Raw genomic sequence first — 16,213 nt, 5'->3', positions numbered from 1 at the left:
GGAACAGAACAGAGCACGGAGATTTAGGGGTGAGGGAGGGTAGAGAGGTGAAGGATGGTGTTGAGGGAGCTGAAAGGGGGTGGGGAGTGGGAGGGAGAGGGAGAGGGGGGAGAAAAGAGGCTGTGCGTGAGGAGAGGACCTCCCCGTGAACTGTGCAGTCACGAGCCGGGTCATCGGGGCGAGGTTGTTAGAGCGTGCCTGTAACAGTACACCCGAGGGTTCAGCCAAAGTTCACACACTCAATGTGCAGGATCCATGTCCCTCAGTCAGCGCTCCCCAGTCAACCAGCCCAGCCCGCATTGCACACCAGCACATACAGAGGAACACAGCAATACTGTACGTGCACTGCACCCAGCACACACTCACACAAACATGAGCTCAACACAGACAGACAAACACAGATAAACATAGAAACCTTATAATCAATCTGGTTAACTTTGAAAAATGCAGACCGAAATACAAACATGCATGTGTACATACTTATACACATAAAAAATTGCCCCACATTGTCCCACAAATTATACAGATAACATGTTGCGAACATCTCAATGAATCACACAGATTGTCGCTGAGGAATGATACATGATAAATATAAAAAGGACAGCATGATCTCATAAACTCTGCACAGGAACTAGACGGAACTGTTTGCTCCAGGAAAAAGGAACTTCTTTGACACTATAATACTTGTCACGTTCCTGACCTGTTTTCCTTGTTTTTGTATGTGTTTAGTTGATCATGGCGTGAGTTGGGGTGGGCATTCTATGTTATGTGTTTCTATGTTGGGTTAAATGTGTTGCCTGATATGGTTCTCAATTAGAGGCAGGTGTTTGACGTTTCCTCTGATTGAGAACCATATTAAGGTAAGCTGTTCTCACTGTTTGTTTGTGGGTGATTGTTCCTGTGTCTGTTGCACCACACGGGACTGTTTCGTTTGTTCGTTCGTTTGGCTAGTCTTTCCTGTTCGTGCGTTCTTCGTGTCTATATGTACGTTCTCAAGTTCAGGTCTGTCTACGTCGTTTGTTGTTTTGTAGTTTGTGTAAGAGTTTTCGTGTTTCGTCTTTCTTTAATAAATTCATTATGTCTACATTCAACGCTGCATTTTGGTCCGACCCTTACTCCTCCTCCTCATCCGAGGAGGAGGCATTAGACAGCCGTTACAGAATCACCCACCAACCTAGGACCAAGCGGCGTGGGAGAAAGCAACAGCGATCGCAGGATTCATGGACATGGGAGGAAATATTGGACGGTAAAGGTCCATGGGCACAGCCAGGAGAATATCGCCGCCCCAAAGCTGAGCTGGAGGCAGCGAAAGCAGAGAGGCGGCGTTTTGAGGAGCTAGCCCGGAAGCAGGAGAAGGATCTGGGCTACACTACGTGGGCGGAGATCGACAGGTGGGCGATCGACCCAAGGAGAGTGCCGGAGCCCGCCTGGGATTCTCTGGCGCAATGTGAGGAGGGATACCGGCGAATGGAGGCAGCACGACGACGCGGTAGGAAGCCTGTTAGTCAAGCCCAAAAATTTCTTGGGGGGGGGGGGGGGGGGGGGGGGGGCTAAAGGGTAGTGTGGCGAAGTCAGGTAGGAGACCTGCGCCAACTTCCCGATCTTACCGTGGAGAGCGAGAGTACGGGCAGACACCGTGTTATGCGGTAGAGCGCACGGTGTCTCCTGTACGTGTGCATAGCCCGGTGCGGGTTATTCCACCTCCCCGCACTGGCAGGGCTAGATTGAGTATTGAGCCGGATGTCATGAAGCCGGCCCAACGCATCTGGCCACCAGTGCGTCTCCTCGGGCCGGCATACATGGCACCAGCCTTACGCATGGTGTCCCCGGTTCGCCTACATAGCCCAGTGCGGGTTATTCCACCTCCCCGCACTGGTCGGGCTACGGGGAGCATACAACCAGGTAAGGTTGGGCAGGCTCAGTGCTCAAGGGAGCCAGTACGCCTGCATGGTCCGGTATATCCGGCGCCACCTCCCCGCTCCTGCCCATTACCACCAGTGCCTACACCACGCACCAAGCCTCCTGTGCGTCTCCAGAGTCCTGTGCGTCCTGTTGCTGCTCCCCGCACTAGCCTGAAGGTGCGTGTCCTTAGCCCGGTACCTCCAGTTCCGGCACCACGCACCAGGCCTACAGTGCGCCTCAGCCGGCCAGAGTCTGCCGTCTGCCCAGCGGCGCCTGAACTGCCCGTCTGCCCAACGCCGTCTGAGCTGTCCGTCTGCCAAGCGCCGCCTGAACTGCCCGTCTGTCCTGAGCCTTCAAAGCCACCCGTCTGTACTGAGCCTTCAAAGCCGCCCGTCTGTACTGAGCCTTCAAAGCCGCCCGTCTGTACTGAGCCTTCCAAGCTGCCCGTCTGTACTGAGCCTTCAAAGCCGCCCGTCTGTCCTGAGCCTTCAGAGCCGTCTGCCAGACAGGAGCAGCCAGAGCCTTCCGCCAGACAGGAGCAGCCAGAGCCTTCCGCCAGACAGGAGCAGCCAGAGCCTTCCGCCAGACAGGAGCAGCCAGAGCCTTCCGCCAGACAGGAGCAGCCAGAGCCTTCCGCCAGCCATGAGCAGCCAGAGCCTTCCGCCAGCCATGAGCAGCCAGAGCCTTCCGCCAGCCATGAGCAGCCAGAGCCTTCCGCCAGCCATGAGCAGCCAGAGCCGTCAGCCAGCCATGAGCAGCCAGAGCCGTCAGCCAGCCATGAGCAGCCAGAGCCGTCAGCCAGCCATGAGCAGCCAGAGCCTTCCGCCAGCCATGAGCAGCCAGAGCCTTCCGCCAGCCATGAGCAGCCAGAGCCTTCCGCCAGCCATGAGCAGCCAGAGCCGTCAGCCAGCCATGAGCAGCCAGAGCCGTCAGCCAGCCATGAGCAGCCAGAGCCGTCAGCCAGCCATGAGCAGCCAGAGCCGTCAGCCAGCCATGAGCAGCCAGAGCCGTCAGCCAGCCATGAGCAGCCAGAGCCGTCAGCCAGCCATGAGCAGCCAGAGCCCCTCAGTCCGGAGCTGCCCCTCAGTCCGGAGCTGCCCCTCAGTCCGGAGCTGCCCCTCAGTCCGGAGCTGCCCCTCAGTCCGGAGCTGCCCCTTAATCCAGTGGGGTTAATTTGGAGGGTGGCCATTTGGAGGAAGATACAGAAGCGGGGTTTGACTATGGTGGGGTGGGGACCACGTCCGGAGCCGGAGCCGCCACCGTGGACAGATGCCCACCCAGACCCTCCCCTAGACTTTAGGTGGTGCGCTCGGAGTTCGCACCTTGAGGGGGGGGGGGGGGGGGGGGGGTTCTGTCACGTTCCTGACCTGTTTTCCTTGTTTTTGTATGTGTTTAGTTGGTCAGGGCGTGAGTTGGGGTGGGCATTCTATGTTATGTGTTTCTATGTTGGGTTAAATGTGTTGCCCGATATGGTTCTCAATTAGAGGCAGGTGTTTGACGTTTCCTCTGATTGAGAACCATATTAAGGTAGGCTGTTCTCACTGTTTGTTTGTGGGTGATTGTTCCTGTGTCTGTTGCACCACACGGGACTGTTTCGTTTGTTCGTTCGTTTGGCTAGTCTTTCCTGTTCGTGCGTTCTTCGTGTCTATATGTAAGTTCTCAAGTTCAGGTCTGTCTACGTCGTTTGTTGTTTTGTAGTTTGTGTAAGAGTTTTCGTGTTTCGTCTTTCTTTAATAAATTCATTATGTCTACATTCAACGCTGCATTTTGGTCCGACCCTTACTCCTCCTCCTCATCCGAGGAGGAGGCATTAGACAGCCGTTACAATACTGTAAATTATATTTGTGTCTGTAGCCTGTAAAAACAGCCAAATGGTTTGAACTGTGAGAGAGATGGCACTAATTCCAGCCAGGATGGTTAAATAGGAAAGGGCAATAAGCCAGAATCCCCTCTGTGTGAGCGAGCTCTTTGTGGAAAACTGTCTGCTGAACTCCCGTTGAAGACTGGTTGGCCCACTGTCAAACCCAGAGCTTGACCTGGTGTTGAACCCAACTGTCAAACTGACAGTGTATTGTGGGTCTGTGCTGAGGGAGGAGGGGCTAGAGTGTGGCCAAGTTGAGTACAGGAAGTTTTCATCATTATGAGTCCCTTTAATAGTTGTGCTGCAGAGTGATTTCATTTGGCTGTGTTCAATAGACACAATCAGCAAAATATGTTTGCATTGTTGGAAAAAGCATGATTTCAGGCCCAAACCTTTGGCAAACCATTATTTTACAATAACTGTACTGTTGGTGTGAAATATCTTGGATATCCCATCTGTCTCAGAGGCCTATCCATGATGTGATGATGACCTGCACATGATATGAGGACCTGCACATACTCTCCTCATTCTCAGGCGAGGGATAAGTCGTTCCTCTCCTCTGTCACACGAGTATTTGACAGGCAGGCCCAGCTGTGACTGTCAGGCGCCAGAGCACCGCACCCTTGGAGCCTGAGGCAGACAAGACCCAAAACCAAGAACAATTCAGCCTTTGTGAATCTACTGGAAACCATCAACTACATCCAAATGACCGTAAACTGCAGATACAAGCCAGATGTTGGAATTCCACGACTAAGTTCAATCCCAGTCCAGTCTGGCTCATCCCAGCCTGACTCAGGCTCAGTAAAGAAATGTCAGTCAGAGTAGTTATGAAGCTATGGAAGACACAAACTCATCCCACTGGCAAGTTAGATTGGGACACGTCCACATGGGTGGAAATTCTTAATTTGCCTTACAGTACAACTGGTTGATTACTGTGTCATAAAGAGTCGAGGATCATTTGTTTGTATTTGAGTGAATATCAAATACAGATCAGATTGTTTGAACCTACTGTACACTCTTAGAAAAAAGGGTTCCTCGGCTATTCCCATAGGAGAACCCTTTTTGGTTTCAGGTAGAACCCGTTTTGGAAAGTTTTTTTACATGGAAACCAAAAGGGTTCTACCTGGAACCAAAAAGCTTCTTCAAAGGGTTCCCCTATGGGGACAGCCGAAGAACCCTTTTAGATTATAGATAGCACCTTTTTTTCTAAGAGTGTATATTACTGTGATGTGCATGCCACATGTGCTCCCTCTCCGGCCTCTAGGTCACCAGGCTGCTCGTTATGGCGCACACCTGTCACCATCATTACGCGCATTATGACACTCACCTGGACTCCATCACTTCCTTGATTACCTGTCCTATATATGTCACACCCTTTGGTTGCTTCCCCAGGCGTCATTGTTTCTGTTTCTGTTTCATGTCTGTGTGCTGTTTGAGTTTCTTGTTTTGTATTATGTTGCGTTTATTTATTAAAACACTCACTCCCTGAACTTGCTTCCCGGCTCTCAGCGCATATCGTTACAGTGCATCATTCATTTGGGCTTTATTCCTGTAAAAACTCTGTAGATCTGGGTGTATTATCTGACCTCAGAGACTACATTAAGATCACTGAAATTATTGCATAGAATGTTGTCACTAAATTAAATGGCTTGAACAAAAATCATCTCTATTGTGAAATAATAAGTGCTCTAAAAACCAAATCCCATTGGCCAAGCTGTGGGAGGCGTCCTCCAATTAGAATGGCTTCTCATTAGTGGTGCAGACTAACCTGTATTCAGAATGTTCAGGATAACACGATAAGGTCTTCCAGGGCCCAACTCAAACATGCCCAAAGCTGGTTGGAAAAAGATTCATTTGTCCCTTTGAATGCTAATTACGGCCTCCACAGCCGACCTTTCAACTCCAAGGTGTTGAGCAGACAATTGATCTTTTCAGCTTCTGTGTGAGGCGTAGACTGTGTGTGTGTGTGTGTGTGTTCATTGTCCCACTCCATTGTCAGTGGACCATCATGTGTAGGAGGATGCACATGGTTGCTCTGTTTTGACCACCCATAGATTGTAAGCTCTCAGCCTTTGTGTGGGTGTTCTTTAATGCAGGAGCTTATAAATGTGCGTTCATTTGTTAGTGCAAGGGTTTTGGAGAACAATTAATATCCACTTTTGAATTCCATTTTCCTGTATGTTGCCTGATAGCTGCTCAGCTATCTGGGACAGGCCTCATTCTCCTACCCTATCCTCTCTGTATTGAAAGGGGCTTTTGGAATGCTAGCCTAACCACTTTGCAGCAGTAGCTGCAGCAATGTGCACCAATGTGGACTGTCCAAATGGTGGAAGGAAGGAAGGAACCTCAGGTTCTGTACTAAGGTGATCAAAGTGGGTTGATTATCACCACTATAATCATTGTGTTTTTCCACAGTGGTTTTGCTGCCTAGAAAGCTATCTTAGCTGCATGCTGACTCACTCCTCTGGGAAATAGCTATTCTTCTCTCCTGCACTGCTTGATAACCCACATCCTCTCCTCTCTTTAGGGAAATGCTTTCATCATGACGCACTCTGTGTATTTGGGCTGTTTCCATTTAGATGGGTTCAGGTGTAGTTCACAAAGGCCACCTCCAAACCATATGACTAGCTCTCAGGCCTTGGACTAGAGAGGCCAATGTTTATGGAATATTGCATTGCCAGGGATTGAGAGGTTTTCCAAGCCAAGCCAGCAATGAAAGTGCAGTTTGACTATACCATCTTCTTTATTCCAGCAGACGTTCCTGTTAATAGTAACAAATGGCAAGAAAAGTCCACACAAAAGTTCACATCTGGTGTCTCACTCAGTTGTGACTTGGATGGTGTGTTTTGGAGAGAGTGCATAAGCTTTTTAAGCTGTTCTCTTTTATGCCCGGGGCACTGAGATGAGGATTCTTCCCCTTGACCCACTTGTGATTCACCTTGATCAAGGCAGGCTGCTGGCAGGGCAGCAGGGAGAGGATGGTATGATCTGACAGCAGAGTTCAGTGGAGCTGTGGCACCATTGCGTAACCTATGAGGAAGCAGTTCAGTAATAAATTATCCGCCTGAGACAGTCCATCTGGGAACAACATTTTTCAGCCTAACCTCCTGACGTGATGCCTGGTGGGCTTTATAAATATCCCCAGCCCATCCATAGTGTGAACTGTGTTTCACCCACACACACCCACACACAACCTCTGACTGTTTGCCTTCTCCTCTTTCTGAAAAGACAGCTTTGCTTTGTTTTCCCACTGAGAGCTTACCTCCCACTTTCTCTAGTTAACTGTCAATGTTCAAAAGCATAACATTCAAAGTATGTACACTAGTCCCCACCCAGGTTGAATCCAATCATATTGGACCTTTAGAAGATCATGCCTTAAGCTAAAATCAGAAAAGATTAACACATTTCATCTAAAATTAGGGTAGAAAAACAGAAATAAATGGCAACCATGACGGACCGAATCCAGTCCTTTTATGCCAGTATCAGTCTGTTTTAACACAGCAGAGAGATGCTTGAAAGCAATACGTTTATTTCACGATACTCCGTTATGCAATTCCTTGTCAGATGTGCATGGCGCTCTCTGTGATCTCCGTGGCACTGTTGTTGTTCCTGATCAGATGTGTCGACGTGATACGCTGTTCCAGAAATGAACCTTAATGAAAAACAAGAGATAGGAGGAGAGGAAGTATGCAGTGCGGCTCCGAAACCTTTATCCCCCAAAGATCATAGGAAGATATGGTGTTCTGCACCGATTGTTAGGAGACCTGTACGGTTTTGTGTGGCCAGCATCCAATAATAAATTACTCTACTCAGTAGGTCTCATTTCAAAGCTTTTAATATTGAATTGGTCCCATTTCAGTCAGCTAGTAGTATAAAGAAAATAATTTGATATCTTGAATTTTTTTATTAACATTTATCATTTTCAAATAACTGTCAATGTTTAGTAGTAGTAGTAAATCAATGAAACGCAATCACATTTGACAATCATGAAGCTGTAGAGTTGCTTGGCTTTCCAGGTCACCTTCAGTGTACACAAACACTACAGCCACAGTGTGTGTTTTACCACAGCTATAACCAAAGGCATTTACTTGCCCTTGACATCCTCTGAGCTCACTGGTCCTTGGACCTCTAACCCCTGCTGCTCAATATTTCTTGTTGCTTGACAGGCCAACCGAGCTGTGGAGGCGGGCCCCTTGCTGGGGGTTAGTACTGACCCTTTTATCACACAACCAACCTGCCTCTTGATGGATAGCATTAGACTGGCAAGAATGCTAACAAAAAACGAACAGAGAAATTTTGGGACATATTTCAAATCAAATTGTATTTGTCACATCCACTGAATACAACAGTGAAATGCTTACTTACAAGCCCTTAACCAACAATGCAGTTTTAAGAAAAATAAGTGTTAAGAAAGTATTTACTAATAAAAAATAAGAAAAATAATAATTAAAGAGCAACAATAAAATAACAGTAACGAGGCTAAATACAGGGGGTACCGAGAGAGTCAATGTGCGGGAGCACAGGTTAGTCAAGGTAATTGAGGTAATATGTACATGTAGGTAAAATTACCATGCATAGTAATAATAACAGAGAGTAGCAGCAGCGTAAAAATGGGGGTGATGGGGGGGGGGGGGGGGGGTCAATGCAAATAGTCCGGGTAGCCATTTGATTGGTTTATGGCTTGGGGGTAGAAGCTGTTAAGAAGCCTTTTGGACCTAGACTCTGGTACCACTAGCCCCGCGGTAGCAGAGAGAACAGTCTATAACTAGGGTGGCTGGACTCTTTGGCAATTTTTAGGGCCTTCCTCTGATATGGTGATGCAACCAGTCAGGATGAGACATTTGTTTCACTCATTGGAATACAATGACTGCATTGTCAGAATGTTTATTGCAGGATAATTCCAATCATCACTGTCCTCCTAGCACCTATCAATAGTTTGTTTGCCTAGGGCTTTGCTAATGCTGCAATGCCCCAATATCAGGCTGTGAGGAACCAACGGCCAAGAAAGTCAGAGTCAGGGGATTAGATGAAGTGAGAGACGACAGAATGCTGCACTGCCCAGAATTGTACATGCATTCGGCATCACTGCACTACTAGCTAAATGGACTCCAGAGCCAAAGGCCTATAACGTATTTAATAGATCATTGGAGGGGGACTCCGAGCACCTCTGTTGGGTTCCAAATGCTTGGGAAGAATTTAGGAAAGTACACTCAGGCTTGCAGCTTTAAAGTGAAGCACAAATATGGCAGATTATTACAGTCAACTTAAGAGCAATGCAACAATAGTTTCTGATTGCTGATGGGGAAGAAGGCTGTGAGAGAATTTAGAGGACAGTGGACCATGCCTGTCTCCGATTAAACCATATGCTTTAATGATATCAATCTAAGACAATAGATGTGCTGAATTCTTCCTCAGCTCAAATCCCTTAATATTACTGAAAATGTAGTTACTTTACATATATCTGCATCTTATTTCTTTGTTACTTCATGCCAGAATGTTCTGAGTGTACTGCTGTTCTAGGTGAGGCCAATAAGACAGTGTGACATGTACTGTAGTTCTCTCTCTATGCATCAACACCTCTACCCTATTCACACCTGCTTCCACCTGTGCCTGGTACCTCAGGCTCAAAGACTGTTTGTGTTTGTGTGTATAAGCCTCCCTCTGATTTATCCACCATTTGGCTAACCTTGCTCTCTTCCATCATACTTGCACTACATAGCTCCCTCATCGACCTAGTTCAGTCTCAACATGCCTCAGTCTTCTCCCTCTTCTTTAGCAACAAATATAGCCCAGTCAGGGAATGAAAAACAGCCCCTTAACTTCTCTGTGCTACGAATCCCTTTTACGGGATCACTTTCCTAAACAACCGCTAGAATTGCAGGGCGCCAAATGCAAAAATATTACTAAAAATATTTATAATCATGCAATCACAAGTGAAATATACCAAAACACAGCTTAGCTTGTTGTTAATCCACCTATCGTGTCAGATTTTGAAAATATATTTTACAGCGAAAGAAATCCAAGCTTTTGTGAGTGTAGCTTTCAATGCTACAACAGCTAGCCCCAAATTAGCATGGTCACGAAAGTCAGAAAAGCAATAAAATTAATCGCTTACCTTAGATAATCTTCGGATGTTTGCACTCACGAGACTCCCAGTTAAACAATAAATGTTATTTTTGTTCGAAAAAATATTACGTTTATAACAAAGAAATGCCATTTGGGTTGCGCGTTATGTTGAGAAAACTACAGCCTCGTTCCGGTCCTGAAAGGAAGATGAAAATTTCCCAACGTATCAGATTAAAAAATATTACTAAAAATATTTATAATCATGCAATCACAAGTGAAATATACCAAAACACAGCTTAGCTTGTTGTTAATCCACCTATCGTGTCAGAGTTTGAAAATATACTTTACAGCGAAAGAAATCCAAGCTTTTGTGAGTGTAGCTTTCAATGCTACAACAGCTAGCCTTATATTAGCTTGGTTAGCTTGGTCACGAAAGTCAGAAAAGCAATAAAATTAATCGCTTACCTTTGATAATCTTCGGATGTTTCCACTCACGAGACTCCCAGTTACACAACAAATGTTCTTTTTGTTCGATAAATATTACTTTTATCACAAAAAAACGCTATTTGGGTTGCGCATTATCTTGAGAAAACCAAAGCCGTGTTCCATTCGACAAATTCCAAAAAGTATCCGTAATGGTCGTAGAAACATGTCAAATGTTTTTTATAATCAATCCTCAGGTAGTTTTTAACTTCTTATGGCTGCAAGCCCGACGCCGGTACACTTATGACAACAGCCAGCTCAAAGTGCAGGGCGCGAAATTCAAAAGATATTTTTTTTAAATATTTAACTTTCACACATTAACAAGTCCAATACAGCATATGAAAGGTACACATCTTGTGAATCCAGCCAACATGTCCGATTTTTAAAATGTTTTACAGGGAAGACACAATATGTAAATCTATTAGCTAACCACGTTAGCAAAAGACACCACTTTTTTTTTACTCCATCAGTTTTTTACTCCATCAGTAGCTATCACAAATTCGACCAAATAAAGATATAAATAGCCACTAACCAAGAAACAACTTCATCAGATGACAGTCTGATAACATATTTATTGTATAGCATATGTTTTGTTAGAAAAATGTGCATATTTCAGGTATAAATCATAGTTTACATTGCAGCTACAATCAGAAATTGCACCGAAAGCAGCCATAATAATTACAGACACCAACGCCAAATAACTAAATACTCATCATAAAACATTTCTGAAAAATACATAGTGTACAGCAATTGAAAGACAGGCATCTTGTGATTCCAGACAATATTTCCGATTTATCAAGTGTTTTACAGCGAAAACACAATATAGCGTTATATTAGCGTAGCCACAATAGCCAAAAACACAAGCAATTTCCCAGTAGCAAAAGTAAGCGATCGTAACAAACAGGCAAAAGATATATAATTTTTGACTAACCTTGATTTTCTTCCTCAGATGACAGTCCTATAACATCAGGTTATACATACACTTATATTTTGTTCGAAAATGTGCATATTTAGAGCTGAAATCAATGGTTACACATTGTGCTAACTTAGCTACTTTTCCCCACTACGTCCGGATTTTTCCTGACACTTTTTCTGACACACATATTCTGACCAAATAGCTATTCATAAACATAACTAAAAAATACATGTTGTATAGGAAATTATAGATCCATTAGTTCTTAATGAAATCGCAGTGTTAGAATTCTAAAAATAACTTCATTACGATATGCAGCTTCGGTATAGCTAGAGTACCCAAAACGTTGGACGCCCACGACTAGTACACAGTTCGACAGATATATGAAATAGCATCATAAAATGTTTCTTACTTTTGCTGATCTTTCATCAGAATGTTGGACAAGGCGTTGGTGTCTGTAATTATTATGGCTGCTTTCGGTGCAATTTCTGATTGTAGCTAATAGATTTACATAGTTGGTGGTTGAGGATATCCCTCTAGTGGTGCGGGGGCTGTGCTTTGGCAAAGTGGGTGGGGTTATATCCTTCCTGTTTGGCCCTGTCCGGGGGTTTCTTCGGATGGGGCCACAGTGTCTCCTGACCGCTCCTGTCTCAGCCTCCAGTATTTATGCTGCAGTAGTTTGTGTCGGGGGGCTAGGGTCAGTTGGTTATACCTGGAGTACTTCTCCTGTCTTATCCAGTGTCCTGTGTGAATTTAAGTATGCTCTCTCTAATTCTCTCGTTCTCTCTTTCTCTCTGAGAACCTGAGCCCTAGGACCATACGTCAGGACTACCGGGCATGATGACACCTTGCTGTCCCCAGTCCGCCTGGCCTTGCTGCTATTCCAGTTTCAACTGTTCTGCCTGCGGTTACGGAACCCCTACCTGTCCCAGACCTGCTGTTTTCAACTCTTAATGATCGGCTATGAAAAGCCAACAGATTTATTCCTGATTATTATTTGACCATGCTTGTCATTTATGAACATTTTGAAAATCTTGGCTCTCTCTAATTTTCTCCTTCTCTCTTTCTTTCTCTCAGGGGACCTGGGCCCTAGGACCATGCGTCGGGACTGCCGCCCGTGGTGACTCCTTGCTGTCCCCAGTCCGCCTGGCCTTGCTGCTATTCCAGTTTCAGCTGTTCTGCCTGCGGTTATGGAACCGCCACCTGTCCCAGACCTGTTGTTTTTCAACTCTTAATGATCAGCTATGAAAAGCCAACTGAAAATTATTCATGATTATTATTTGACCATGCTTGTCACTTATGAACATTTTTGAACATCTTGGCATAGTTTTGTTATAATCTCCACCCGGCACAGCCAGAAGAGGACTGGCCACCCCTCATAGCCTGGTTCCTCTCTAGGTTTCTTCCTAGGTTTTGGCCTTTCTAGGGAGTTTTTCCTAGCCACCGTGCTTCTACACCTGCATTACTAGCTGTTTGGGGTTTTAGGCTGGGTTTCTGTACAGCACTTCGAGATATTAGCTGATGTACGAAGGGCTATATAAAATAAAATTGATTGATTGATTGATTGATTGATTGAACAGTCGTTGTTTGGATCTGGAACGGCAAATTTCCCTCTTCATTTAGCATGCGCACTAGCCAAGTGACACGGATCTCTCCAACGTCAACAAAGTCAGAGAACGGAACACGGCAAAACTCCCGAAAATTTTTCAATAATCTGATGAAACTATATTGAAAAAACATACTTTACGATGATATGGTCACATGTATCAAATAAAATCAAAGCCGGAGATAATAGTCGCCTAAAACGACCGCTTTTCAAAAGGCAAATCCATGTCCCTCTTCTCGCCGTCCAGAAAACAGAAAATGGAGGACACGTCATTCCAAGGGCTGTAATTCGACTCCAGATCAAGTTACACACTCCATTTCTTCTCTCACTCCTTGTCGACATCTAGTGGAAGACATATGAAGTGCATCTAAACTAATAAATAACATGGACTATAATAGGCAGTCCCTGGAACAGAGCCTCAATTTCAGACTTTCCACTTCCTGTCAGGAAGTTTGCTGCAGAATGAGTTCTGTTTCACTCACAGATATAATTCAAACGGTTTTAGAAACTAGAGAGTGTTTTCTATCCAATAGTAATAATAATATGCATATTGTACGAGCAAGAATTGAGTACGAGGCCTTTTTGAAATGGGCACCTTTTATCTGGCTACTCAATACTGCCCCTTCAGCCCAAACAGGTTAACAAACATAATCGATAATATTTCAACCGGACCATAACCTATTCTTTAAGAGACAAACGGAAAATGGAGAGCTCCTCTCTCGCGCGCAGGAACTATTCGGAGGACACTTGACTAGTTTTGAAAAATCGCGTTCATTTTTCAAAATAAAAGCCTAAAACTATGTCTAAAGCCTGGTCACAGCCTGAGGAAGCCATTGGAAAAGGAATCTGGTTGATACCCCTTTAAATGGAAGAAAGACGGTCCCAGAAACACAGTTTAAAAAAAATAATATCACTTCCGGGTTATATTTTCTCAGGTTTTCGTCTGCAGAATACGTTTTGTTATACTCACAGACAATATTTTGACAGTTTTGGAAACTTTGGAGTGTTTTCTATCCTAATCTGTAAATTATATGCATATTTTACGATCTGGGCCAGAGAAAATGTCCCTTTACGTTGGGAACGTTTAAAAAAAAAAATAATAATAATTCTGACCCCTAGCGCTAAGAGGTTAACTTCTACTTGGTCACAATCCCGGATCCGGGAGCACCCTCATCAGTAAAAAAGCTGACTAGCATAGCCTAGCATAGCGCCACAAGTAAATACTAGCATCTAAATATCATTAAATCACAAGTCCAAGACACCAGATGAAAGATACACATCTTGTGAATCCAGCCATCATTTCTGATTTTTAAAATGTTTTACAGGGAAGACACAATATGTATTTCTATTAGCTAACCACGATAGCAAAAGACACAACTTTTTTTCCCCACCATTTTTTTCCTGCATAGGTAGCTATCACAAATTCGACCAAATAAAGATATAAATAGTCACTAACCAAGAAACAACTTCATCAGATGACAGTCTGATAACATATTTATTGTATAGCATATGTTTTGTTAGAAAAATGTGCATATTTCAGGTATAAATCATAGTTTTACATTGCAGCCACCATCACAACTCTCACCAAAGCAACTAGAATAACTACAGAGACCAACGTGAATTACCTAAATACTCATCATAAAACATTTATGAAAAATACACAGCGTACAGCAAATGAAAGACAAAGATCTTGTGAATCCAGCCAATATTTCAGATTTTTTAAGTGTTTTACAGCGAAAACACAATATAGCATTATATTAGCTTACTACAATAGCCAACCACACAACAGCATTGATTCAAGCCAACAATAGCGATAACGAATAAACCAGCAAAATATATTAATTTTTTCACTAACCTTCTCAAACTTCTTCAGATGACAGTCCTATAACGTCATATTACACAATACATATACATATATATATACATATATATATATATACACATATAGTTTGTTCGAAAATGTGCATATTTAGCGGCACAAATCGTGGTTATACAATGAGAACAGTAGCCAAGCTGCCCACAAAATGTCGGGAGAAATCTTGGGAGAGGCACCTAATCTAATCAGTAACTAATCAAAAACTTGACTAAAAAATACAGGTTGGACAGCAAATGAAAGATACATTAGTTCTTAATGCAACCGCTGTGTTAGATTTGTAAAATTAACGTTACTACGACATACAGCGTGCGTTAAAGCGAGACCGCACCGAAATTAATGGCGGAATAGTAGTTTCACATTTTTCAACAGAACAACGAATTAACATCATAAATAGTTCTTACTTTTTGATGAGCTTCCATCAGAATCTTGGGCAAGTTGTCCTTTGTCCAGAAGAATCGTTGCTCGGTTGTAGATTGTCGCCTTCAACTTTGGAATTAGCAGTAAACATTAGCCATGTGGCGAAGACGTGCCCAACTCACTATAACGCAGCACAAAGAAATATCCGAAAATCGCAATATACTGATATAAACTGATATAACTCGGTTTAAAATAACTACATTATGATGTCTTTAACACCTATATCGAATAAAATCAGAGCCGGATATATCTAAGGCCTATAACGGGAGCTTTCCAGAATGCCATCCTGAGGTCTGTCTTGCGTCATGGCGAATGTTGAAAAGAGTGTACCCCACGTACCCAGACCCTTTATATGGCCTCAGATCTGCCTAGCAACTCCATTTAAATTCTCACTACTTGCTGACATCTAGGGGAAGGCGTATGCAGTGCATGTCGACCAATAGAACACATGCAAATTAATAAACTGACCCTAGAACAGACTGCCTGATTTCAGATTTCTCACTTCCTGACATGAAGTTTGCTCCAACTTGAGTTCTGTTTTACTCACAGATATAATTCAAACGGTTTTAGAAACTAGAGAGTGTTTTCTATCCAATAGTAATAATAATATGCATATTGTACGAGCAAGAATTGAGTACGAGGCAGTTTAATTTGGGAACGAAATTTTTACAAAGTGAAAACAGCACCCCCTATTGAGAAAAGGTTTTAACAGAGGCTCAGGTTTTCTCCCAGCAGAGCACATTCTCTCTCCCTCTGACCAGTGCGGTGCGGGTCACCTACAAATCATAATGAGCGGCCCTATCTTGAGCACACAGTAGGGCATTTATGGTTCGCTGGGATTCAAATGAATGTTTATGAGTCTTGTCTGGCAGCCAAAGGGTAGACACTTTCCCTGTTTTTACAGTTCTCTTATTGGTTGGCCTGGGGCTTTGTGTGTGTGCTTGCTTTGCCTTCTGCTCAGACAGAAGGCAAAGCAACAACACAGCTCTGGGTGTTTATATGCGCACTATACTATAGATCACTTTATTAAAGATGCAGTCCAGGATCTTAAGCACAACAAATGTGTAACATATTGTATGAATTGGATTC

The sequence above is a fragment of the Salvelinus namaycush genome, chromosome 2, assembly GCF_016432855.1.
Source record: "Salvelinus namaycush isolate Seneca chromosome 2, SaNama_1.0, whole genome shotgun sequence".
In the NCBI taxonomy this organism is placed as follows: Eukaryota; Metazoa; Chordata; class Actinopteri; order Salmoniformes; family Salmonidae; genus Salvelinus; species Salvelinus namaycush.
The sequence above is the reverse complement of the archived record's forward strand: the minus strand, read 5'-3'. Positions refer to the sequence as shown.